The following is a 25,393-nucleotide window of genomic DNA, read 5'->3' as shown; positions in this document are numbered from 1 at the left end:
CAAACCTCCCTGTGGGACACGCCTCCAGAGCAGGTGTGGAAGGGATAGGTCATCCTGCCTGGGCCCAGGATGGCACACTAAGGAATCCATGACTGTCAAACCACTGGGGGCATGGCCTTGGCAATTGCCATGTTCAAGAACAAGGAGCTGAAGCTCCAGTTCCTAGTATTGTAAGTCCCCACTTTCTGAGACTACGTGACCTAAGTGATCCAGACTTTTCAAGGAGCAAGCTGAGTTAGAGAAGCAGAAGGAGCAGGAGGTTGTGTAAAATTTTAACTTTTCCTCTTAACACTACTTAGGAGAAATAAGCCTAAATGCAGAGATAGTCTTGACTTTGTACTGCAAAGCTATTGTGATGTAACTCACTGTGACCATTTAGTCACTTCATAGAGTACTTTGTTGGGACTGAGGCTTGTGCACAAACACTGATGAGCCTTTCTGTTGACCTAAGTTACTGGCCTTGAGGTTACTAAAATAAATAACCTGTTAGCCCTGCATCCACAGATACAGAAACTTTCTCCCAGTTATAATTTACTGGGAACTTCCAAATGTTCAAGCTGGATTTAGAAAAGACAGAGGAACCAGAGATCAAATTGCCAACATCTTCTGGATCATCGAAAAAGCAAGAGGGTTCCAGAAAAAACTTCTACTTTTGCTTTACTTACTACGCCAAAGCCTTTGACTGTGTGGATCACAACAAACTGTGGAAAATTCTTAAAGAGATGGGAGTACCAGACCACCTGACCTGCCTCCTGAGAAATCTGTATGTAGATCAAGAAGCAACAGTTAGAACTGTACATAGAATACAGACTGGTTCCAAATCAGGAAAGGAGTACGTCAAGGCTGTATATTGTCACCTTGCTTATTTAACTTATATGCAGAGTACATCATGTGAAATGCCAGGCTGGATGAAGCACAAGCTGGAGTCAAGATTGCCAGGACAAATATTAGTAACCTCAGATATGCAGATGATACCACCCTTATGGCAGAAAGTGAAGAAGAAGAACTAAAGAGCTTCTTGATGAAAGTGAAAGAGGAAAGTGAAAAAGTTGGCTTAAAACTCAACATTCAGAAAACTAAGGTCATGGCATCTGGTCACATCACATCATGGCAGATAGATGGGGGAAACAATGGAAACAGTGACTATTTTTTTGGGCTCCAAAATCACTGCAGATGGTGACTGCAGCAATTAAATTAAAAGATGCTTGCTCCTGGGAAGAAAAGCTATGACCAACCTAGACAGCATATTAAAAAGCAGCAACATTACTTTGCCAACAAAGGTCCATCTAGTCAAAGCTATGGTTTTTCCAGTAGTCATGTATGGATGTTTTAGTTGCACTATAAAGAAAGCTGAGCACCAAATAATTGATGCTTTTGAACTGTGGTATTGGAAAAGACTCTTGAGAGTCTTCTCAAGGAGACCAACAAGGAGCAGAGAGATCCAACAACCAGCAAGGAGATCCAACCAGTCCATCCTAAAGGAAATCAGTCCTGAATATTCATTGGAAGGACTGATGCTGAACTCCAATACTTTGGCCACCTGATGCAAAGAATAGGCTCACTGGAAAAGACCCTGATGCTGGGAAAGCTTGAAGGCAGGGGGAAAAGGGGATGACAGGATGAGATGGTTGGATGGCATCACCAACGTGATGGACATGAGTTTGAGCAGGCTCCAGGAGTTGATGATGGACAGCGAAGTCTGGCATGCTGCAATCCATGGGGTCACAAAGAGTTGGACACGACTGAGCAACTGAACTGAACTGATGAGGGATGAGTGCCCTGGCACAAGGGACATGTGATTTTTGGGGGTTTGTTCAGCACTCTCATTCAGTCACCTAGCTAGAAACAAGTTCCAAAACTAAATGGAGTCACTTAAGTAAGAATGCTCCTTAGGGACCAATCTTTACTCATATTCCAAAAGCATCCATTATTACAGGAGCAACACTGTGTGCATGGCTGGAACCTGGATTTATTTGAAGTGGCAAGGGTCTTCAACCAATCCCTAGTAGGTGAATCATCAAGGTACTTCTGGCCCTAACCCTGACCAATAATAACAAAGTTGACAGAATACATCACATCCTGGTTCCCAGGAAAGAAGGGCCTGGCCACATGACTCAGAAAATCCTAGAGTGCTGTGGACATGTAACCAGAGATGGAGGGCTCCTCTGAACGTCCTTTTCAGTATGTTATTACCGCCAAGGAGAAGATCCCAAAGGACACACCTCTTCTCCCAGCACTCCACTGGAGCTAACATAGTTTGGAGGGTTTGGAAGGTTCTTTGGCCACCATGGGCCTTTTTTGATACACAAAGGGTGGAGAGAGATGCCCAGCTCCAGAGGGTGATTGGCATTTCTGGCACAAGAGTGCCATCAAGCGGAAGCTTTTGGAGCATGGCGTCAGTCCCTTCCTGTGGATCCTACTGAGGAAGACCTGTGAGGAAAGGAAGGGAGGGTTTGGGTCACTCAGAGGATTCTGGGCAAACCTGGCTGCCTGGCACCCCACCAGAGTAGGTGTGGAAGCAAAAGGTAGAGGTGTTCTGGGGCCTTGCTTGCCCACCAAGGAGCCCCTGGCTGCCAGGCCTTCAGGGGTGTGGCCTCGACAGTGGCCATATTCAGGAACAAGGAGTTGAAGCTCCTGCCCCAGGGCCTCTGGCTAGGAAATCCTTGCCCTTCATGCAGGAAGGCTACTTTGATAGCTTTAAGGTCTCAGGTTACTGAAGTAACCTTGCCTTTGCTCAGTGTTAGCATTAACAACACACCTCCATGGCACCAGTATAAACACCATTAAAACACTTCAGAAAATCATCTTTATAAAAGGCAAAGGAGTAAAACACAAAGTACACCTGTGAGTCTTTTTCCGTACCTATCAGATGTCTGAAATCGGCACCAGTAAAATATTGGCCTTTTCTTGGCTTTGAGTTTTAACTGAGTTCAGGACTGTTGGAACTTACGAATAGTTTGATATCTGAACCCCACAGGCAGAACTCCTCTGATCATTAATATGAACAACTATAGCAACTCAGTATATCTGAAAACACGACTAACCAGACACTAACCCGAGGAAATTGGGTGAGACACTTGCCTTGAGAGAGGAGCCTACTCTACAGAAGGAGGAAACAATCAAAGCACAACTGAGGACTGTATGACAGAAGTGTGAGGTCAGTGTCTGCTCTTCGTCTGTGCTTGCTCTCTGGGTCCACACCAATATAATGTATGAGCTGTTGATCACATGCCTTGATTTTATTAACAAACTGGTTCCTGAAAAGCAAAGAAAATACTGTTGAATACCTTTGCCACTCATGCAGATCAGTATCCTTCATAAAACATGAATAACATGAAAAACATAAGAACTAAAACATAACACCACACCAGTCTTCTTGTTTCATTAAAAACAGAAAGATCCAGCCACACTACCTACCCTTAGGAGAAGTAAATGTACAGATGGCCTGGACTTTATACTGTAAAGCCATTGTGATGTAACCCACTGTGATTTACTCATTTGCTAGAGTACTTTGCTGGGTTTGAGGGGTGTGGTTTAACACAATGAGCCTTTTTGCTTACCTAAAATAGTAGCCCTGAAGTTCCTGAAATAAATAACCTGTTAGCCCTGCATCCACAGATACACATTCTCCCACTTTTAATTTATTGATTCCCATGAGGGATGAATGTCCTGGTACAAGGGACAAATGACAGTTTGGGGTTTGTTCAGCACTCTCAGTCACACAGCTAGAAACAAGTTAGAAAACACGACAGAGCCACTAAAGAGTCTCTGTAGGGACCAATCTCTACACATATTCCAAAAGGATCCATATTACAGGAGCACACCCTCTGTATGCATGGCTAGAACCTGGATTCATTCCGAGAAGCATAGGTCTTCAACAAACCACTAATTATGTAACTCACCAAGGGAATTCTGGCCCTAATCCTGACCAATAATAATAAAGTGACAGAATCCATCACATCCCAGTCTCCAGGAAATGGGGATCAGGCCATGTGGACTCATAATCTCCTAGAGTGCTGTGGACATGGACCCACAGATGGATGGCTTCCTTTGCATGTCCTTTTGTTGTAGCCAAACGCTCCAGGAAGCAGTCATTCAGAAGGACAACGTGGATAGCAGAGTGCAGTTTATCACAACGGCAGATCTGAGGCAGAGTTTCCTCTTTAGCCAGGGACCCCGACCAATTTTTGTGAAAACCTTATATACCCTAAGTGTATGTGCACAAGCCCACATCCCCAAATTCCTCAATCCTACTCTGGAAAATGTCAAAGGGAGATACAATCAAGTTACAGTCATGATTCATAATCAGAAGGGTCAGCTGGTTATATATTGTAGCCTACATCAATGAGTGCCATAAAGATTACAAAGGTGACTGACTACATAGGGGCTTATTACATTATTTCTGGTGACAAGAAATCTTGGTATGGAATCTGGTGTTTATCAGTTTGGGAGGCCTGTTTGGCTGCACCTATGTTGTCTCCATGGCTACCAGGTATATAGTCCAGAGTTCACCGAGAATGCAAGAGGGAGTTTCCTTCTCAAGGTGGAGTCAGTGCGGCCTGTACTTTCCCCTTTCCCCTTTAGCTATGTTCTTACTCTCAAGGAGTAGCCCCCAAAGGAGACACCTCTTTTCACAAAATTCCTGTGGACCACTTGGAAGACTCTTGGGCCTCCATGGGCCTTTTTTTCACCTGCAAAGTACAGAGGGAGAGGCCATGCTCCAGAGGGTGGGTGGCATTTCTGCAGCAACAGTGCCATTGAAGAGGAAAGGTTAAAATTTTACATAACCTCCTATTCCTGCCTCTGTAACTCAGCTTGCTTCTTGCAAAGTCTGGATCACATATGTCTCAGAAAGTGGGGACTCACAGTACTAGGAACTGAAGCTTATCTCACTCACCCTTGTCCTGCTGTTTGCAATTGCCCAGCCCCTGCAAACCCACAAACCCACTTAATCATGCCTGTCCATGTATAAGAACTCTGTAACCCCTTTGTTCGGGGCTCAGAGCTTGGAATGTTAACTCCTCTGGGCCCACTGGCATAATAAACCTGAGTTCTCCAACTCTGCAAGTGTAGTGCTTGGTTTTTTGAGTACTGGTTTCTGCAACACCATCATGTGGAAGATTTTTAAGCCTGGCCTCCAGGCCCTGGCTGTGGATCCTGCTGGGGAAGGCCTGTGAGGGGAGCAACGGGGTGTCTGGAGCGCTCAGAGGATTCTGGGCGAACTTGGCCGCCAGGCACCCCTCCAGAGCAGGTGTGGAAGCAACAGGCAGTGGTGTTCTGGGGCCTGGCTCTCCCATGGAGGAGCCCATGGCTGCCAGACCATTGGGGACTTGACCTCAGCAGCTGCCATATTCAGGAACAAGGCGCTGAAGCTCCAGCCCAGGGCCTGTGGCCAGGGGATCCTTGATCCTGCAGGAGGGAGGTACACCAGTGGGGTCCCTGAGTCTCAGGGCCACTGGCGACCCAGGAACTGTTGGCCAGGCAGAGGCACTGTGCCTGGCCACCATGGAAAAGGCCAAAAGGGGAAGAGGTGGCCGCCCTATATACATTTGCTTGTGCCAAAGAGTCTGGGTCCCATGCCCCACAAGATCCTGTTAAGTCCTTCCTCTGCCTTATGACACAGAGTATTCGGACCCACTCATGGTGGGATGAAACTGGCCCCAGAGCGGTATGCTGAAGCTGAGTTGGGCGAAACCGTCCTCAGCCAGTGAAGGGATCCAGGTCTGTTTTCCTTGGCGTTCTATTTCACGAATGGAACTGTGAAACCAAGGAGCCCCTATTCCTCACTGCCCCACTGCCCCACCATGGAGGACCCAGGTCCTCTTCTTGGGGAGGACTGCTGTGATTTTTCACGAGGGGCTCCGTGTTCTGCATGTGCAGACATTGGTCCTGGGCACAGGGGCACAAGGAGACCACCTGTGCCAGCTGAACCATCAGACCCCATAGGTTGATCAGGGCCCAGTCCTAAGGGAGGCTCTGCCCACATAACCTACCCTGACAACATTTCAGGCAACTTAGTAGTGTGAAAGAAGGGGCATGGGGTGGGATTCAGCACCCTTCGAGGAGGGGTGAAAGCGAGGGGGTATGTTTGGAAGAGGTAGTGTTCCTGCATGGAAATTTCCTTCCAGTTGGAAGCCACCCCCCCTCAGCCCTGTCCCTTACCACAAAAACACCCCACCCCTCACCCCTCAGACAGGCTAGAACCAAGTAAAGGGCAGGCATGAGCTGCCCCAGAGCTTGCTCCAGAAGTGGCACTTTGGGTCAGCTGGGGACTAGAAGGCAGAGCCCTGTGCCCGGCAGGATGCACCAGGCTCCTGGCCTTGGCAGACAAGCTAGAAGAGTGGTGGTCTTGAAAGAGAGGGAAGCAGGAGGCGTTTCTCTCAGTCCAATAGAGGTGAGCTTCAGGCAGCTTCTTCAGACCTCTTCTTCTTGATGTCCTGCCTGGGCTGCGGGTGCAAGCACAGGGTTGAGACCTGGACAGCCAGGGCTGAATGGAAGGTAGGGCCTGCCCTCCTCTCGTCACTAAACTGAGGCTCAGGGCCTTTTGAGGAGAAAGCTGAAGCCTGCAAAGACATGGCCCGGGGATCCACTTGGCTGGACTCTTCTCTGCTCTCTGGGACGTGGCTCTGGGAGACCTGGGGACAAGACTGGCCAGAGCCAGAATCCTGGACACCCTGGAAGATGACATTGCACCTGCCAATGAGATTCTTCGGCTTAGGACAAGGGCGCCTTCTGCGGTGCCTCCTGTGTCCGGCGAGTACTGTTTCCTTTGGAGGTTGACTAGGAGCTATCCTTAGGCCTCGGGTTCCTTTGGCACTGGGTAGCCAGGATCCACATGTCATCTGCACTGGACAGAAGGTCACTAGGCCTGCCTCCGCCCCTGATGGCAGCGGAACTCCAGTTGTCCAGGATGGTCTCTGCCTGGGCCACATAGCGGCCCAGACAGAGGCTTCTGGGGCTCTGGGCCCACTCAGGCCCATCCTGCTCTGGCTCCCGGGGGAAAGGGGCCTGTGGGCCAAAGTCTGCAGCCCCGCACTGGGTTCCTTCAGAGCAGCTTCCTCTGGTCCCGCCCAGACATGGTGGCCACCAGGGTCCATGGAGACTCCACTTCCTGTACCCCACAGGGCAGGCACCCTGGCTGTGTCCTTGTCCTGGTGGAGTCCCTGGAGCTTTCACGGCTCCACCCAGCCCTGGGGCCTGCTTCTTGCACCTCCCTAACAGAGCTTTGCACTTCCCAGGGACCACTGTCCCTTGCCCTTCAATCCCTTATCAGTCCTCTCCAGGAAGGGACAGTACAGGGTTCGTGTATTTGGCAGATCCCTTGTCCTGTTGATGGCAGCACTGCTCCAGAGATGGCCACCTGCCCTTCCCCTTCCCTCACCCTAAGATGTCTCTCTTAGCCCTTTACTGAGGAAAAAAAGAAACACCAAGCCCTGTCCAACCTGGCCATAGAGAGATGTCTCAACAGCGTGGCCACTTCAGAGGGGCACTCCTAAAGTCTGTCGCTCTAGTCTACGGGGCCTGGTCTCCGTGGGGTCCTTTCAGTCTGTCCTCATCACAAAAGAGCGAAGACCCCATGCAGGCACCCAGCACTGGACCTGCAGCAGTGTCTTTAGCACCTACAGCTGCCTAAGACTTTGGGAAACATCCTGAGTGTGGGCACACAGATCGAGTCACACCTGGCCAGTGGCTGGAGAGCCCCATTCTCATGGGTCACAGAGGGACACAAAGGATGTTGGCCCGGTGGCACTGGTCAGGGGTCAACAGTGACGTAGAGTTACTGTGGTGTGATGATAGGTGCCCACCAAGGACCTGGCTCTTATACAAGAGCCCCGGGGTATTCAGGCATGGATGGTGGCACACATGGGTCAGTCCAGAGTGGCCATGGGTGCTGCCCCAGAGACCTCAGAGCAGGTCAGTCTTCCTACAACACCCAGAATAATTAAGGCCAGGGATGGGAGCCACCCAAGGAAGGGTGTGTGTCTATGTGTGTGTGTGGTTATGGTTGGTAGGCCCCTAGCAACTCAGTGTGATTTACACTTGGATGTGTGTGTTGTATGTGTGTGTGTGTGCACGTGTGGTTGGTAGGCTCCAGCCAACTTAGTGTGGTTTACACTTCAAGTGGCTAGGAGCCACTGGGGACACACCTTGGTTTCTTTTGGCTGTCCTGGGGTATGTAGGGTAGGCACAAGCTCCTGCCCTTAAGTCCCCTCTCAACACCTGCCTCGCTGGGTACAGGGCAGGGGCTGCCATTGGAGGCACTGCCACCACCCCCTGTACCCACCCACATTGGCTGAAGGAACACACTCTGGATGCCAAGTGCTCCGGCTGGGAGGCTGTGGAAAGAGACGAGCTCTGGTCCACCACTGCCTCCAGAAGCACCTTGCATCTTCCTGTTTGATCGAACCGGCGTGACATGACATGATGTGACATGACATGAGCAGGTTCTCTCCTTTTCCCTCGATTTTCTCTGAGCATGTCTTCCTCTCTTTCTGTAACTATGAATGTCCTGCACTTCTGGGCATTGGCCAAACTCTCAAGCTGAGAGGAAAGCTCAAAAGAGCCCCATCATGTTGGGTGGAGGTCTTCCACAGCAAAGGTGAGCCTGGCTCAGGGGTATTTTCTCTATTCCAACAGACGCAGACATACAGCTGTCTGCCTGCAGCCTTTATTGCCCACAGATGGGATCCATGCCACATAGGACAGGCAACTTCACATCTTGAGAGGCCTTTTCCTTTCCAGCACACGCAACTGGACAGGAGTTGTATAGCGACCCAGACCTGAGGGGTCCAATGCCTCCTGGTCCCCAGAGCAGAGTGCAGAGAGCATATGTATTCTGTCCCTGTCCCTGGGTTGCCCTACAGGACAGCCAAGTGGGGTCAGGTGCAGGGGAGGGAAGGGAGAGTCGGTGGTCACAGCTGAAGGCTCCTTTTGCAGGTGGCATGGCTGCTTCTTTTCCTCCTGCCTAGAGACTAGAACCTAGACTAAGGACTTGACTCAACGCCCAAATCCTCCCATGAAGGGCTCTTGGAATGGCCAAATGGGTTCCTCCTGAAGGCAGAGGTGCCCGAGAAATGTCACTCTGCCCTTTCTGGGACCCTGCCTCCACCCTTTCCTAACCATGAAATGTCAGCCAGGCTACCGACCAGTGTCTGACACGTTGCTAAACCATGGTGCCACACCCTCACCAGCCGGCCTGGAGAGGCCTGCAAATATGCTGAGCCACAGCAGGAGGCGTCCTCCTCATGGCAAGACTGTTTCAAGAGGAGACAAGAGGAAGAAGGAAGAAACAAAGATGGAAAGAAAACACCTCCAGTTGCTGGTGACGCGCACACACACTCAGGCCACATTTCCACACTGAGGAAGGGAAGTACATCTCCTAGAGGCTTCACACTTTCACATTCCTCGCTTTGTCCAGAGGCAGACGTGGGGAGCACAAGGAGATAGACCTACAGTGGGCTGCCTCGATGGGCATGCCACCACCACCAACCCCCCCACCAATGTTCCAAACCTCCATGCCACCCAGCCGGGGCGCACCTTCTTAATAATCCTGCAAGAGTAGATTCCCAAGGCATACCTTGCTTGGCAGAGGGCCACAGTGGAGAGACTGGGCCTAAGAGTCATCAGGAGAGGATGCAACAAATAGGTGTAAAGGGCTCTACTCAAAGCAACAGAGGTCCAAAGCTCAAGAGGCCTGGCTCTCCTTAAAGGATCTCCAACCCCGACCCCCAGGTTGGGCTGGGCTGGGACTGCTGCTTCTTGTGAGTAAGCACAGTGAACACGTCCTAGGCAGCTGGCTTCATGGAGGCTGGAGCTCAAACCAAGTCCTGGTGCAGCTACCAGAGGCCCAGGCCCAATCCTTTTCCACTCCCTCCAGGCCCGCAGGATGCTGACTGCAACTTCTATGTACCCATCACCTAGGGTAATGCTACACAGATGATCTAGATGCTCACTCATGTGTCTCCTTCTTCCAGCTCCCCAATCAGGCCCTGACTCGAGAGCCTTTCCAATTGTGGCTGAGAGTTTTGGCACAGTACACCAGTGTCCCCATGCCACAACCCTACCTGGAGTCCTTCCTTGAGGCTTGCTGAACTACCAGCATCACTGACTTTCTCCTATGATGAAACAGATTCTTTTGGAAGAGGGTAGGGAAGTACTCTTGCCTGGAAAATCCCATGGATGGAGGAGCCTGGTAGGCTGTAGTCCATGGGGTCGCTAAGAGTTGGACAGGACTAAGCGACTTCACTTTCACTTTTCACTTTCATGCACTGGAGAAGGAAATGGCAGCCCACTCCAGTGTTCTTGCCTGGAGAATCCCAGGGACGGGGGAGCCTGGTGGGCTGCCGTCTATGGGGTCGCACAGAATTGGACACGACTGAAGTGATTTAGCAGCAGCAGCAGGGAAGTGAACAAAGAGCACTCACTCACCCAACACCAGCGCCCAGAGATGACTGATGTACCGGTTTCCCTCCTCATCCTCTCCTTCACTCTGACTCCTCTGCAACGAAAAGAGCCGAACACCCTTCACTCAGTGTGGGACCAACCCGGTGCAGCTTATTAACAAGGGGCCCTGTGTACACCCCTGTCCAGGCAACTTCGAGAGTATCTTTGGTTACTATTCATACCAGCATCCTGGGTCAACCAAAACTTCTGAATAGAGCACAGTGTGAAAAGCCATCTCCACCCATCCTTTGGAAATTGCACAGGTGCCATCCCAGGCCATGAGACAGAAGCAGTTCATACAGAAAGAAGCATTTTGGGTGAAACCCTTGATGGTACCTTCCCCCACAGTCTCTTTTCAGTGGCAACCACAGCTACTTCCATGGCATTTACAGGCGCTCTCCTCAGCTCTGCACCCGTGGGACTATGCTGGGACACTGACAGATGTCTTGCGTGAGAACTCCACAAGTGACCAGCAGCTCCTATGAGACACAGGTATATGGGCATGACGCATTTCCTGTCTTGCTGCACACAGATCCATCATATTGACTTTTTGGGGATAAGGGCGTGTGCTCTGGGATGTGGCCAAGTGATCATTCACCCTTGTGTTCTCCTCTGGGCGGATGCTGATGCTAGAAAATGAATCCGGTCACCCACAGTGGCACTCCAGCAACCACAACTCTGTGGCTCACCCCTTGTAGCCAGTTCTGTGAAAGACAGAAGATGGGAGGAAGGAACAAGAAGGGAGGCCCCCTCATCCAAAGAGAAGGGACACGTGAAATACCCCGTGCTCCTACCACCAGGCACAAACAAGGGCACCTGAGCCTGGGCAAGTGTCAGAAAAGAAACGGAGGGGACCAACCAGCACAGGCCGCAGCCTCTGCACACACATGCCCAGGCCAGGGGAACCTATAATACTGTGAGAACAGACATACACAAGAGTGTACACATCACTACCTGAGCCTGCTACAGCCTGAGAGCAGGCGAAATGAATGCAGCCCTCTGCGTTCCCTTGCTTTAACCTACATTCAACCCCGGAAGCATACACACAGCAAAGTTACATGTGTTTCCCCACTGCGGGGTGGGGTGGGGGGGATGTTTGGAAGGCAGAGGGACAACTTGGGAGCGGCCATCGGGCAAAGGTGAGGGCCTTGGCTTTGACCGCCAGAAATTTCTATCCATGGTGGCACCCCTGAGGAGGTCACCCAGAACATAGGAGAAGGGACATTATATGTACATGCTATCTAAGTGTACATATGTATGTTTACATGTGACATACATATAACATGCTCACATGTACATGCTATCTAAGTGTACACATATATTTATATACTACATACATGTAACATACTCACATCTGGGTTCATTCGTATGTACGAATGGAGGAAGGAACAAGTGAAGGAACTGACCAACAAGTGGGGGGTTTGAAGCTAGAGTACTGACAGACTCCCATGGAGAGCTCCCCAAAAGGGTCTGCTGAACAACTGGCCCTCATCAAAGACCATTTGTCTGTGTGGATGGCAGGAGTCACTGGGATCTACGCCTGTCCCATGAACTCCAATCCACCAACGCCCCCCACCAACCCTGCAAAGTGACTGCCTAGAGACCCTTGGAGGGGAGCAATCTATGACAGTTCCCTGGGTCCCTGTCAGTTTCTCCAGCTGCCATAATGATCTAGACCCTCTCTTGGGCCTGCTCCTAAGCCTGTAAGCCACATGAGGTAGCTGGATGAGAACAGCAGAGAGGCAATCAAGTAGCAAAGAGGACAAACTCAGGTCCTTGTGCCACCTCCAGCTCTGAATCAGTGTCCCGGGAGAGCTAGGATTCTACTCGAGATGACACAGATGGATGCACCTCCCCAAGGGTGCAGAAACAGGGTCCTGGTTGCAAGGAAACAGGGCAGGGGTGTGTGTGGAAGGACATGAGGACTCAAAATCTCCTAGAGGGCTGTAGAGATGGACACACAGATGGACAACTTCCTTTGGATGTCCTTATCAGCACGTTTCTCCTGCCAAGGTGAAGCCCCAAAGGAGGAGATACTGCTTCCCCCAACACACCAGGGGGGCCAACACAGCTTGGCATGCTTGGAAGGCTCCTGCGCTTCCACTGGATTTTTTGACCTACAAGGGCAGAGGCAGAGGGCATGCTGAGAGGGTGGTTGGCATTTCTGGAGCAACAGTGCCATCGAGCAGATGATTCCAGCCCCTGCCTGTGGATCCCACTGGGGAAGGCCTATGAGGGGAGGAAGGGAAAGTTTGGAGCACTCAGAAGATTCTGGGCGAATCTGGCTGGCCACCTCTCCATAGCAGGTGTGGAAGGGACAGGCAATGATGTTCCAGGACGGGGCTCGCCCACCAAAGAGCTCCTGGCTTCCAGGCCCTTGGGAGTGTGGCCTCGGCAGCTGCCATGTTCAGGAACAAGGAGCTGAAGCTCCTGCCCCAGGGCCTCTGGCTAGGGGATCCTTGCCCTTCCTGCAGGAAGGCTACTCTGATAGCTTTAAAAGGTCTCAGGTTACTGAAGTAACCCTGCCTTTGCTCCACCTTAGCATTAAGTATAGGAGAAGGCAATGGCGACCCACTCCAGTACTCTTGCCTGGAGACTCCCATGGATGGAGGAGCCTGGGTGGCTGCAGTCCATGGGGTTGCTAGGAGTCGGACACGACTGAGCGACTTCACTTTCACTTTTCACTTTCATGCACTGGAGAAGGAAATGGCAACCCACTCCAGTGTTCTTGCCTGGAGAATCCCAGGGACGGGGGAGCTTGGTGGGTTGCCGTCTATGGGGTCGCACAGAGTGGGACATGACTGAAGCGACTTAGCAGCAGCAGCAGCAGCAGCATTAAGTATAAACTCAAGTAAAACACTTCAGAAACTCATCTTTGTATAAAACACAGGAGTAAAACACAACACCTGGGACTTCTGTTTCATACCTCTCAGATGTGTGAAATCGGCTCAAGTAAAATAATGGCCTTTTCTGGGCTTTGAGTTTAAACTGAGTTCAGAACTTACAAAAAACTTGATATTTGAATTGCACAAGCAGAACTCTTCTGATCATTTTGATGAACAACCATAGAGACTATGTGGGAACCATGTTTTGCTGCTTTCTCAGAAATGTCACCTAGAATTTTATCTTATTCATTCCCTCTTCCTTGCTTGCTCTCCCCCACTACCACCACCATCCCCAGCCTTAAGCTAGACATTCTGGGTGACACATCAGCATTAGTTAGATGCTGTTCTGCATGCAGAACAAACGCCCTTATCTACCAAGTCCTTTCTTTACAACTCTCATGTGATTACCTGCGGACCTCCAGGAGGAAGCCTGCTTAATCCCAGAGTTCTGGTCTCTGTCTTGCTTTACTGCTCTTAGTTAAAGATTACAAGATAAGTTACCAATAAAATATGCGCTCAGCGTAATCTTGGGGAATTGCTTTTCCATGAGCTCTCCCTGCGCTGTCTCTCATAATCCTGGGTGTTTGTGAGAATTATTCAGTGCAAAACTGCCACAGATGGCACCCAAACAGGCACCACCTGAAGGTCTGCTTTGCACCCATTTCTCAAGCCCGAGAGAAAGGGAAAAGTAGGTCCGCTCATCCAGGTGGGAACTACAGCCTTGAAGGCTAGCAAGGGAACGAAGTCTTCTAGAGGTGCAGTATTTTTGCTTTCACTTTCCCATATGAGTAACTCTCTTCAACAGCTTGCGCATAAGCGTCAGCTTTCTTGTCTGCTTGTCGCTGCTGGTGGTAAGGTGTCTGACTCAGACTTAACTAAACTTCTTACGGTGATTTATACCCGTTGTCCTTGGTATCCACAAGAAAGTTCTGTGAAAGTGTATCATTGGGAGCGAATAGCTCATTAGTAAAGAAATGGTGTAGGTGTTGTTAATGTACAGCATCTAAATACTTGGAATTTATGTTGTATTGTGGTTTCTGCCATAGAAGAGCAAGAGACTCCTTGGGCTGATCTTATTCCTCCTCCAGAGGCACCTCCACCTTCTCCTCCTATTACATCTAAGCCCATTTGGTCTAAGACTCCAGCTGTAAGCAAATTAGTAGAACTTCAACCCAAGAGAAAAAAAAAAAGGGCAGAGACATTTTAATTCTCAAGTGAAAAACTATAAGATTTCCGTTTGTCTGTCTGGATTTATGTATGTCTCAGTGTGTATCTTTGTTTTTTGTTAATGCTGAAGTTGTGAATGAGCTCTAATTTAATTGATCTAAAAAAAAGGTAAGCGCTTATAAATCCTACAAGAGAAAGAAATTAACCTAAATGAATTTCAGGTTGACATGAACTAGGAAATATCTACTATTAACATGCATTTGCTAATCTAATATAGACATGTCTAAGAGTCATTAACATTAAGAATAATATTTTTTTCATTGTGCCTAGGTTTAACATAAGTTAAATATTGTTATATCTGTTACAAGTTTGTCAGCAAGGAAAGGACTTTGAAGAAAGTTCTGAAAGAAAAAAGTAAATGAGATATGAACTTTTAGATAAACTCTATTAAGAATAATTATGCTTCATGTTGATGTTTGGCAAAACCAATACAATATTGTAAAGTAATTAACCTCCAATTAAAATAAATAAATTTATATTAAAAAAAGAATGTCTGTCTAAAATAGTCTCTCCAGGTTTTGGTAACCTGAATTTCTAGGGTTATGCTAAACTAAGTGACGAAAGTTTATTGAATAGCTAGGTCATTTCCAAATAAAATATGATTCTAAAAACATTCATTACTGAACACTAACTTCCTCATACAGAGAAACTAAAGAGATTTTGGACTATTAATATGTTTGGTGCCATCCTGAAATGTTTTCTATAAGAAAGCAAAGGTCTTTTTAGAAATTATCACTGGTATTTATGTTCACCAATCTATAGAATGCTAATATAAAGATCAGTTCCTGGTTGCTTAAGTAAAATAGGATGTATGTTTTTAATAAAGAAGGTATGAGGATTGAAATTACATTTTATGAAGGGAAAAGGAAGTATGTCTGACTTACATGTGGCTATTTCAAGATGAGAGAACAGAGTGATGGGTACAGAAAGTGATTAGAAGGTTTGTGGAAAGTGGACCCTGAGAAAAGAGTTTTTGTGCATGATTAGGACTGACTAAATTTAATTAAGTTTACCTAAATGAGTTTAAAAGTAAGCTGGTACAAAAACTTGAATTTGGCTTTTCTCTCTATTAAGAAGCCATACTATCTTCAGATGTTGAACTGCTTCTAATAATTGATTTAAGTTTTTCTACCTCTTATTGAGCTGTTCCATATTTACATTTGAAATTCTGTTACTTTGGCTAAGTGAATAGCTATTGTTTCACAGTGAGTGACCTATATGATCCTATTTGCTGCTGCTGCTGCTAAGTCGCTTCAGTTATGTCCGACCCTGTACGACCCCACAGACGGCAGCCCACCAGGCTCCCCCGTCCCTAGGATTCTCTAGGCAAGAACACTGGAGTGGGTTGCCATTTCCTTCTCCAGTGCATGAAAGTGAAAAGTGAAAGTGAAGTCACTCAGTCGTGTCCGACTCTTCATAACCCCATGGACTGTAGCCTACCAGGCTCCTCCATCCATGGGATTTTCCAGGCAAGAGTACTGGAGTGGGGTGCCATCGCCTTCTCTGAAACCCTTTTGAAGTTATCGACAATAACTTCCTAAATAACTTGACTTCTAGCTAACTTTGGGATGCTTCAGAGGGCCCCTGAGACATCCCAAAGAGAGATACTAAACTACCTAAGTTCATTTGACATGTTAAACTATATGGGAAGTATTGTTGGAGGAATGATGAATCTTCTCAAGTTATCTTGTATGGTTGATGTTACTAATGTAGATATTCTAAAAATTATGTGGAATTCATGAAAATCTGGTATGTCCTGTTGTCAGTTTTAATTCTAGTTATCGTGTTAAAGTGTTACAAGTCACAGCAATGACTAGGTTAATCTGTCAATCACAATTTAATCAGATTCTAGTTATCGTGTTAAAGTGTTACAAGTCACAGCAATGACCAGGTTACTCTGTCAATCGCAATTAATCAAATTTTAAATGTGCCTTCCATGGTTTCACTCTGATGCCTTTGCAAGAATACTGCTACTTCAAGATTTATGCAAAAGACTTTTTCTAAGATTAACGAATTTTGTTTGTTATCTGGTAAGCTGGTACCAGATTGGAATTTGGTTTTCTCTCCCTGATAAAAAACAAAGTTTTCTTAAAATGTGCCTAAGACACTAAGACAAAGCTCTTTCTGCTTCCACAAAGTTAACCCCTCATTAGGAAATTTAAAATGGATCAACAATGGCTATAAATCAAACAGTCAGGGCTACGGGCAGTCCAAGACAGCCGCTTGGCTTTTCCCAGCTCCCTGACAAACTTCACTTTTATTTGAAGTTAAATTTTAAATATTAAATATTTAAAGCCTTTCCTGGCTACAGTGTTAGTGTCTCACAATGGGGGAAAAAAAAAGGTTAAAATGTGTTTTCTACAATCTCCAGTGACTGGGGCACCCACTTTGCAGGACAGGTTGTACAGACATTGACAAAAACTTCATGAGCTTCTTGGAGACTATCACTTTCACTGACGCCCTCAGTCCTCAGGCAAGGACAACAGAACAAAGGGGTCAGTTACATGGGATTAAATAGACTGCTAAGTATGATCACATTTTTCATGACTTTGTCTGACATATTACTAATCTTTGTTTTCAGATATAAAGAAGCTCTTCTCAAATTACTGATGGTTTAAAATAATTTAATGATTTACACCTGTGGGTAAATCATTTTTCTTTTCTCTCTACCTCATCCCTCCAGAAATTAAAGACACTTGGGTTCTAAATAGCCTTATCAAAGTAAAAAAGACTGTTTCCCCACAAATGCAAAACTCTCAAAGTATACTAGGGAGCTCTAAAAGAAAAATCCACCCAACTGATGTCAGACCTACAGCATCTATTATGTTTCACTAAATATTCGTTTTGTTAATTAAGGTCCTTGTCTACCAGGCTTCTCTGCCCATGGGATTTTCCAGGCAAGAGTACTGGAGTAGGTTGTGATTGCCTTCTCCAATTTACTAGGACTCACTTCTGAGATAGTTCCTTGTTTTTATGCTGTATCACTAAGGGGTTTAATTAAGTTACTAAAAAGGACACTCTAGGTTTGTTTCTAAAGCTTATCTAAATGACCAATCTTTAAATAAAGGTCAGATGCTCCAAGATGTACAACCAGGAGGTTATGCTCCAAGATGTATAACCAGGAGGTTAACAGCAGGCTATAGTCATTTAACAAACTAAATCAGATGACCTGAAGATATCACTGGATTATATCTGATGGAAGTTCTTGACTTAAGTTCTTTCTTATGATTTTACTATGACTGCTAACTATATTGTTTTCTATATCACCTGTTTCAAAAGGTGTTGTCCCTTACATTGCCAAATGAGTGACTGAACTACTGATATAATGATGGTATACAGGTCCATATAAAATCAATGATTATAATAGTGTGATTCTATATATATATTAAAAAAAGAGGAAATATTTTTCCTGGACCAAGAGACTAATAAGACAGGTGTGGTCCAGAGGCCTTTACTACTCACAGGGCCTAATCCAATAACAGCACATTGAATGGCCTGTCAGTATAATCTTCAACAGACCTGGGAATGAGCCTTCCCAACACCACATGACACAACAGCTATAAAATGCCCCCAAACTATGGTCAAACTCATGGCCATAAAGGGGCCCTGTTACTAAAGGTGCCCTGTGACTAAAAACAAACTTGCCATCTCCCTCTACAAGGATTAAATCATTACAACATCCCCTGAAGAGAATTCAGGATGGAAGTAAAAAATTAGGCACTCACTCGCATTCTGGGAAAATGGACAAAATAGACCTTCAGATAGTCAGATATTTTCAGAAAAATTATTTCTTAAGCCTAAATTCTTCCATCTTCTCATACCTAGGAAAACACTAAAATTTTTAATGGTGACAACTGGCTACCTAAAATACCTGTCTGCATTGGGTTTCAGACTCATTTTTCTAAAAGAAATGCTTGCTTGGACTGCTGATTACAATAATTCTGTCTTTTTACTTTTTAAGGGACACAACAACGTAGGGTCAGCGCCGCTCACATACAGAAAACAATCAGAGACAGATTTCTCTGCCCCTTTCCCCTCAACAACAATATTCTCCTGAAGAAAAAAGGGGGAAATGAGAGAGTTAACCGAGGCAGGTTGCTAAGGATTCTAAGCCTAAGGCCCCACTAAGGAGTAGGTAAACATTCTTTCTTTCGTCTTAGACAGGTAGGCCTCATAGACAACAGTATCTCTTGTTCAAGGACTTGCTTTTTTTGAGCTAATAATGTATATTATGGAAAAAGGTTTAAGTAAAGCTGCCAAAGCATTAAGTTCTGGGTTAACCCATCCCTCCTGGCTCAGTTGAGTTCAATTGCTCAGTCACATCCAACTCTTTGCAATCCCATGGACTGCAGCACACCAGGCCTCCCTGTCCATCACCAACTCCTGGAGTTTACTCAAACTCATGTCCATTGAGTCAGTGATGCCATCCAACCATCTCATCCTCTGTTGTCCCCTTCAATCTTTCCCAGCATCAGGGTCTTTTCAAATGAGTCAGTTCTTCGCATCATGTGGCCATATTGGAGTTTCAGCTTCAACATCAGTCCTTTCAATGAACAATCAGGACTGATCCCTTTAGGATAGACTGGTTGGATCTCCTTGCAGTTCAAGGGACTCTCAAGAGTCTTCTCCAACACCACAGTTCAAAAACATCAATTCTTCGGTGTTCAGCTTTCTTTACAGTCCAACTCTCACATCTATACATGACTACTGGAAAAATCATACCCTTGACTAGACAGACCTTTGTTGGCAAAGTAATATTTCTGTTTTTAATATGCTGTCTAAGTTGGTTGTAACTTTTCGTCCAAGGGGTAAGCGTCTTTTCATGTAATGGCTGCAGTCACCATCTGCAGTGATTTTGGAGCCCCAAAAAATAAAGTCTGACACTGTTTCCACTGTTTCTCCATCTATTTTCCATGAAATGATAGGACCAGATGCCATGATCTTTGTTTTTCTGAATGTTGAGCTTTAAGCCAACTTTTTCACTCTCTTTCACTTTTATCAAGAGGCTCTTAGTTCTTCTTCACTTTCTGCCATAAGAGTAGTGTCATCTGCATATCTGAGGCTATTGATATTTCTCCCGGCAATCTTGATTCCAGCTTGTGCTTCTTCCAGCCCAGCATTTCTCATGATGTACTCTGCATAGAAGTAAGCACAGTGACAATATACAGCCTTGATGTACTCCTTTTACTATTTGGAACCAGTCTGTTGTTCCATGTCCAGTTCTAACTGTTCCTTCCTGACCTGCATACAGATTTCTCAAGAGGCAGGTCAGGTGGTCTGGTGTTCCCATCTCTTTCAGAATTTTCCACAGTTTATTGTGATCCACATACTCAAAGCTTTGGCATAGTCAATAAAGCAGAAGTAGATGTTTTCCTGGAACTCTCTTGCTTTTTTCATGATCCAGCGGATGTTGGCAATTTGATCTCTGGTTCACATGCCTTTTCTAAATCAAGCTTGAACATCTGGAAGTTCACAGTTCACATACTATTGAAGGCTGGCTTGGAGAATTTTGAGCATTACTTTACTAGCATGTGAGATGAGTGCAATTGTGCAGTAGTTTGAGCATTCTTTGGCACTGCTTTTCTTAGGGGTTGGAATGAAAACAGACCTTTTCCAGTCCTGTGGCCACTGCTGAGTTTTCCAAATTTGTGGCCATATTGGGTACAGCACTTTCACAGCATCACCTTTCAGGATTTGAAATAGCTCAACTGGAATTCCATCACCTCCACTAGCTTTGTTCATAGTGATGCTTCCTAAGGCCCACTTGACTTCATATTCCAGGATGTCCGGCTCTAGGTGAGTGATCACACCATCATGATTATCTGGGTCATGAAGACCTTTTTTGTGTAGTTCTTCTGTGTATTTTTGCCACCTCTTCCTAATATCTTCTGCTTCTGTTAAGTCCCTACCATTTCTGTCCTTTATTGCGCCCATCTTTACACAAAATGTTCCCTTGGTATCTCTAATTTTCTTGAAGAGATCTCTAGTCTTTCCCATTCTATTGTTTTCCTCTATTTCTTTTCAATGATCACTGAGGAAGGCTTTCTCATCTCTCCTTCCTATTCTTTGTAACTCTGCATTCAAATGGGTATATCTTTCCTTTTCTTTTTCTTTTGGCTTCTCTTCTTTTCACAACTATTTGTAAGGCCTCCTCAGACAGCCTTTTTGCTTTTTTTTTGCATTTCTTTTTCTTATGGATGGTCTTGCTTCCTGTCTCCTGCGCAATGTCACAAACCTCCGACCATAGTTCACTAGGCACTCTATCAGATCTAGTCCCTTAAATGTATTTTTCACTTCCACTGTATAATCATTAGGGATTTGATTTAGGTCATACCTGAATGGTCTAGCGGTTTTCCCTACTTTCTTGAATTTAAGTCTGAATTTGGCAATAAGGAGTTCATAATCTGAGCCACAGTCAGCTCCCAGTCTTGTTTTTGTTGACTGTATAGAGCTCCTCCACCTTTGGCAGCAAAGAATATAATCAATCTGATTTCAGTGTTGACCATCTGGTGATGTCCATGTGTAGAGTCTTCTCTTGTGTTGTTGGAAGAGGGTGTTTGCTATGACCAGTGTGTTCTCTTGGCAAAACTCTATGAGCCTTTGCCCTGCTTCATTCAGTATTCCAAGGCCAAATTTGCCTGCTACTCCAGGTGTTTCTTGACTTCCTACTTTTGCATTCCAGTCCCCTATAATGAAAAGGACATCTTTTTGGGGTATTAATTCTAGAAGGTCTTGTAGATCTTCAACTTCTGGCTAATCTCGTGTTAATGTCATTCCAGAATGTATGTTATGGAAAAGGGTCTAAAAAATTTTTTCACAACCTTGAGGTGTTTTTTTTTTTTCTATTCTCAACAGGTAACAAAAAAGTATATAACGTCCTGCTTAAAACTAACAAAACAGATTCTCTTCTTAACAACTCTGTTACACATTTACAAAATGTTCTCCAAGACCAGATCAGATCTCTTCATCAACATACTTCTGATGCCACTATTCAGACTCTCTCTGACATTACTACCAGGCTTAATCCTAAGAATTGGTCTTCCAGTCTCAATTTGAAGTCATAGATTTTCCTTTTAATATTATTCATAATTATTCTTTGTGTTCTATTCTTAGTCTGAGAACTGACTGTTTTCTTGCCTTACGCATAATGAGGCCATACTAACCCTATTTCTACAGCAAGAACAACAATGGCAAGAACAGTGACATGCCACTTAAAACAAGAGAAGGAGAGGGGAACTATAGGAACCATATTTTACTGTCTTCTCAGAAATGTCTTCTAGAATTTAATCTTACTCATTCCCTCTCCCTTGCCTGCTCTTCCTCTCCTCCACCTGGCCTTAATCTAGAAATTATGGCTGACACATCAGCATTAGTTAGATGCTGTTCTGCACACAGAACAAACCCCCTTATCTTCAAAGACCTGGCTTTACAACTCTCATGTGATTACCTGCAGACCTCCAGGAGGAAGCCTACTTAATCCCAGAGTTCTGGTCTCTGTCTTGCTTTACTGCTCTTAGTTAAGGACAAGATAAGTTACCAATAAAATGTGTGCTCAGCCTGTTCTCCAGGAGTTGCTTTTCCATGAGCTCTCCCTGCTCTCTTACAATCCTGTGTGTTCGTGAAAATTATTCAGTGCAAAACCACCACACAACTAAGTATACCTGAAAGACTGAAGGGAGGAAGAGAAGGTGACGACAGAGGATGAGACGGTTGGATGGCATCACCGACTTCAATGGACATGAATTTGAGCAAGCTTTGGGAGACGGTGAAGGACCAGGAACTCTGGTGGGCTACAGTCCGTGGGGTCACAAATAGTCGGACACAACTAAGTCTGGACAGGATTCAGTGACGGAATAACAACAACAAATACTTGAACACACTACTAACCAGAGACAAACCTGAGGAAATTCGATGACAGACCTGCCTTGAGACAGGAGCCTACTATAGAGAAGGGGGAAACAGAATCAAACCACAACTGAGGCCTGTATTACATACCTATCAGAAGTGTGAAGTCAGTGTCTGCTCTTCCTCTGTGCGTGCACTCTGGGTCCACACCAAGGCAATGTATGAGCTATTGATCATGCCCTTTTATTATTTTAACAAACTGTGACCTGAAAAGGAAAGAAAATACTGTTGAATACCTTTGCCACAGATGTGAATTAAGTTCCCTCAGTAAGAATGCAGCAGGAAAAATAAGGGAAACAAAACAAAACAAAAACAAACCAGTCTTCTATTTCCATTAAAAAAAAAAAAAAACCTATCCAGCCACACTACCTACCCTTAGTAGAAACAAGGCTAAATGTACAGATGGGCTGGACTTTATACTGCAAAGCCATTGTGATGTAACCCACTGTGACCATTTAGTCACTTCATAGAGTAATTTGCTGGGATTGAGGCTTGTGGCTTAACACAATGATGAGCCTTTCTGCTTACTTAAACTACTGGCCCTGAGGTTCCTAAAATAAATAACCTGCTAGCCTGCCATCCACAGATACAGAAACGTTCTCCCACTTTTAACTTAACAGATGAACAGCATCCTTTACCTGTACTAATCTGTATATTCCTACTGTTGAGGAAAAGTCCCCAAAGAGGAGACTCTGCATCCCACAACACCCCTGTGAAGCCAACCAGGCTTGGAGGGCTTAGAAGGCTCTTGGGCCTCTAATGGCGTTTTTCAACACCCAAAAGGCAGAAGAAGAGGCCACTCTAAAGAGGGTGGTTGGCATTTCAGGAGCAACAGTGCCATCAAGCAGATGCATTTGGAGCATGGTCTCTGGGCCTTGCCTATGGATCCCTCCGTGGAAGGCCTGTGAGACTAGGAAGGGAGGACTGGCACACTCAGAGGATTCTGGGTGAATCTGGATGCTGGGCACCCCTCCAGGTGTGGAAGCAATAGGTGGTGGTGTTCTGGGACCAGCTCGCCTACCCAGGAGCCCCTGCAAGCCAGGACTAAGGGGGCGTGGCCACGGCAGAGGGCATGTTCAGGAACAAGGAGTTGAGGCTCCTCCTCCAGGGCCTCTGGCTAGGAGATCCTTAGCCCTTCATGCAGGAAGGCTACTTTTATAGCTTTAAAAGGTCTCAGGTTACTGAAGTAAACCTGCCTTTGCTCCCTTTTAGCATTAGGGAAACACCTCCTAGGCACCAGTATAAACTTGATTAAAACACTTCAGAAAATCATCTTTGTAAAGCACTGGAGTAAATCACAAAGTACACCTGAGAGTTCTCTTCCATACCTATGAGATGTGTGAAATTGGTTCCAATAAAATAATGGCCTTTTCTGGGCTTTAAGTTTAAACTGAGTTCAGGGCTATTGGAACTTACAAATAGGTTGATATTTGAATCACACAGGCAGAAATCGTCTCATCATTACGATGAACAACTATGAGCAACTAAGTACACCTGAACACAGTACTAACCAGACACTAACCCGAGGAAATTTGGTGAGCGACCTGCCTTGAGAGAGGAGCCTATCGTACAGAAGAGGGTAACACAATCAAAGTACAACTGAGACCTGTATTACATACCTTTCAGAAGTGTGAAGTCAGTGTCTGCTCTTCCTCTGTGCGTGCACTCTGGGTCCACATGAAGACAATGCATGAGCTGTTGATGATATTCTTTTATTATTTCTGCAAACTGCAACCTGAAAAGGAAAGAAAATACTGTTCAATACCTTTTCCACAGATGCAGATCAATATCCTTCAGTAAGAACTCAGCTTGAAAAACATAAGAAACAAAACAAAAAAAACACACCAGGCTTCTTCTAGTTCCATTAAAAAAAAAAAAAAACACACAATCCAGCCACACTACCTACCCTTAGGAGCAATAAGCCTAAATGTACATATGGTCTGGACTTTATACGGCAAACCCATTTTGATGTAACCCACTGTGACCACTTAGTCACTTCAGAGAATACTTTGCTGGGACTGTTGTTTGAGGTTTAACACAACAATGAGCCTTTTTGCTTACCTAAACCATTGCCCCTGAGGTTCCTGAAATAAATAACCTGTTAGCCCTGCATCCACAGATATAGAAACGTTCTCCCGCTTAAAACTTATTGATTCCCATGACGGATGAGTGTCCTGGCACAAGAGACAAATGGCAGTTTGGGGTTTGTTCAGCACTCTCAGTCACGTGGCTAGAAACAACTTACAAAACTCAATAGAGCCACTTTAGTAAGAATACTCTGTAGGGACCAATCTTGACACATAATCCAAAAACAATCCATTATTACAGGAGCACACACTTTGTATGCATGGCTAGAACCTGGATTTAATCAAAGTGGCAAGGGTCTTCAACAAAACCCTCATATGTGAATCATCAAGGTAATTCTGGCCCTAACCCTGACCAATAATTACAAAGTGACAGAATACATCACATCCTGGTCCCCAGTGAGAGGGTAACAGTTAGGAAGCCTTGGGGCCCCCAAAGGGAGGAATTAGGTTGCAAGTGTTAAGACATTTTTTATCCCTCTCTTAAGCAGCAGGAGGAAACAAACTAGAAGTGTCAGATTTTTTTATCTTCTCTACACAAAATAAAAGGTTTCCTTTAAAATGCAGTGTTACCATGGCAACATCTGGTTCCACCTGAGCTTAACTTTTCTCAAACCTTGAACTAACCAATGCATTTTTCTTATGGAAATGTTTTTCTTAAGCTTTGCTAATGAACTATGTATTTACCTTAGACAGTCTTTCTTCAAGTCTGTTCTGCCTGACTCAGAACTGACTTGACAAACGCATGTTTTACTCAACAAACATTATGTTTCACTCCTGCAAATGTTCTCTTAAGGTATGTTAATGAGACTAGGTATTTGCTTGGAAACCTGCCTTTCTTCAAGATTC

At 45.6% G+C, this 25,393-nt stretch overlaps 2 long non-coding RNA genes across 3 annotated transcripts in view; one reads left to right on the top strand and one right to left on the bottom strand.

The window, feature by feature from the left end:
- The window catches only part of LOC120881421, a 25,193-nt gene extending 21,574 nt beyond the window's left edge, over positions 1 to 3,619 (top strand). Inside the window, exon 2 of the long non-coding RNA XR_005725304.1 lies at positions 3,158 to 3,619. This is a non-coding gene — a long non-coding RNA (uncharacterized LOC120881421). The remainder of the gene's footprint in view (positions 1 to 3,157) is intronic.
- LOC120881420 lies at positions 1,708 to 25,214 on the bottom strand. 2 transcript variants are annotated; one of them, XR_005725303.1, is made up of 3 exons: positions 24,080 to 25,214; positions 22,551 to 22,666; positions 1,708 to 3,257 (listed from the first exon to the last, which is right to left on the bottom strand). It is a non-coding gene; the product is annotated as an uncharacterized LOC120881420 (long non-coding RNA). The 2 variants fall into 2 exon arrangements; XR_005725302.1 differs by lacking the exon at positions 1,708 to 3,257 and adding an exon at positions 10,741 to 11,147 and having other exon boundaries at positions 24,080 to 24,904.
- Positions 25,215 to 25,393: the final 179 nt, after the last annotated feature.

The sequence above is a fragment of the Oryx dammah genome, unplaced genomic scaffold, assembly GCF_014754425.2.
Source record: "Oryx dammah isolate SB20612 unplaced genomic scaffold, SCBI_Odam_1.1 HiC_scaffold_23, whole genome shotgun sequence".
Taxonomy (NCBI): domain Eukaryota; kingdom Metazoa; phylum Chordata; class Mammalia; order Artiodactyla; family Bovidae; genus Oryx; species Oryx dammah.
This window is presented reverse-complemented; position numbering and strand designations above follow the sequence as displayed.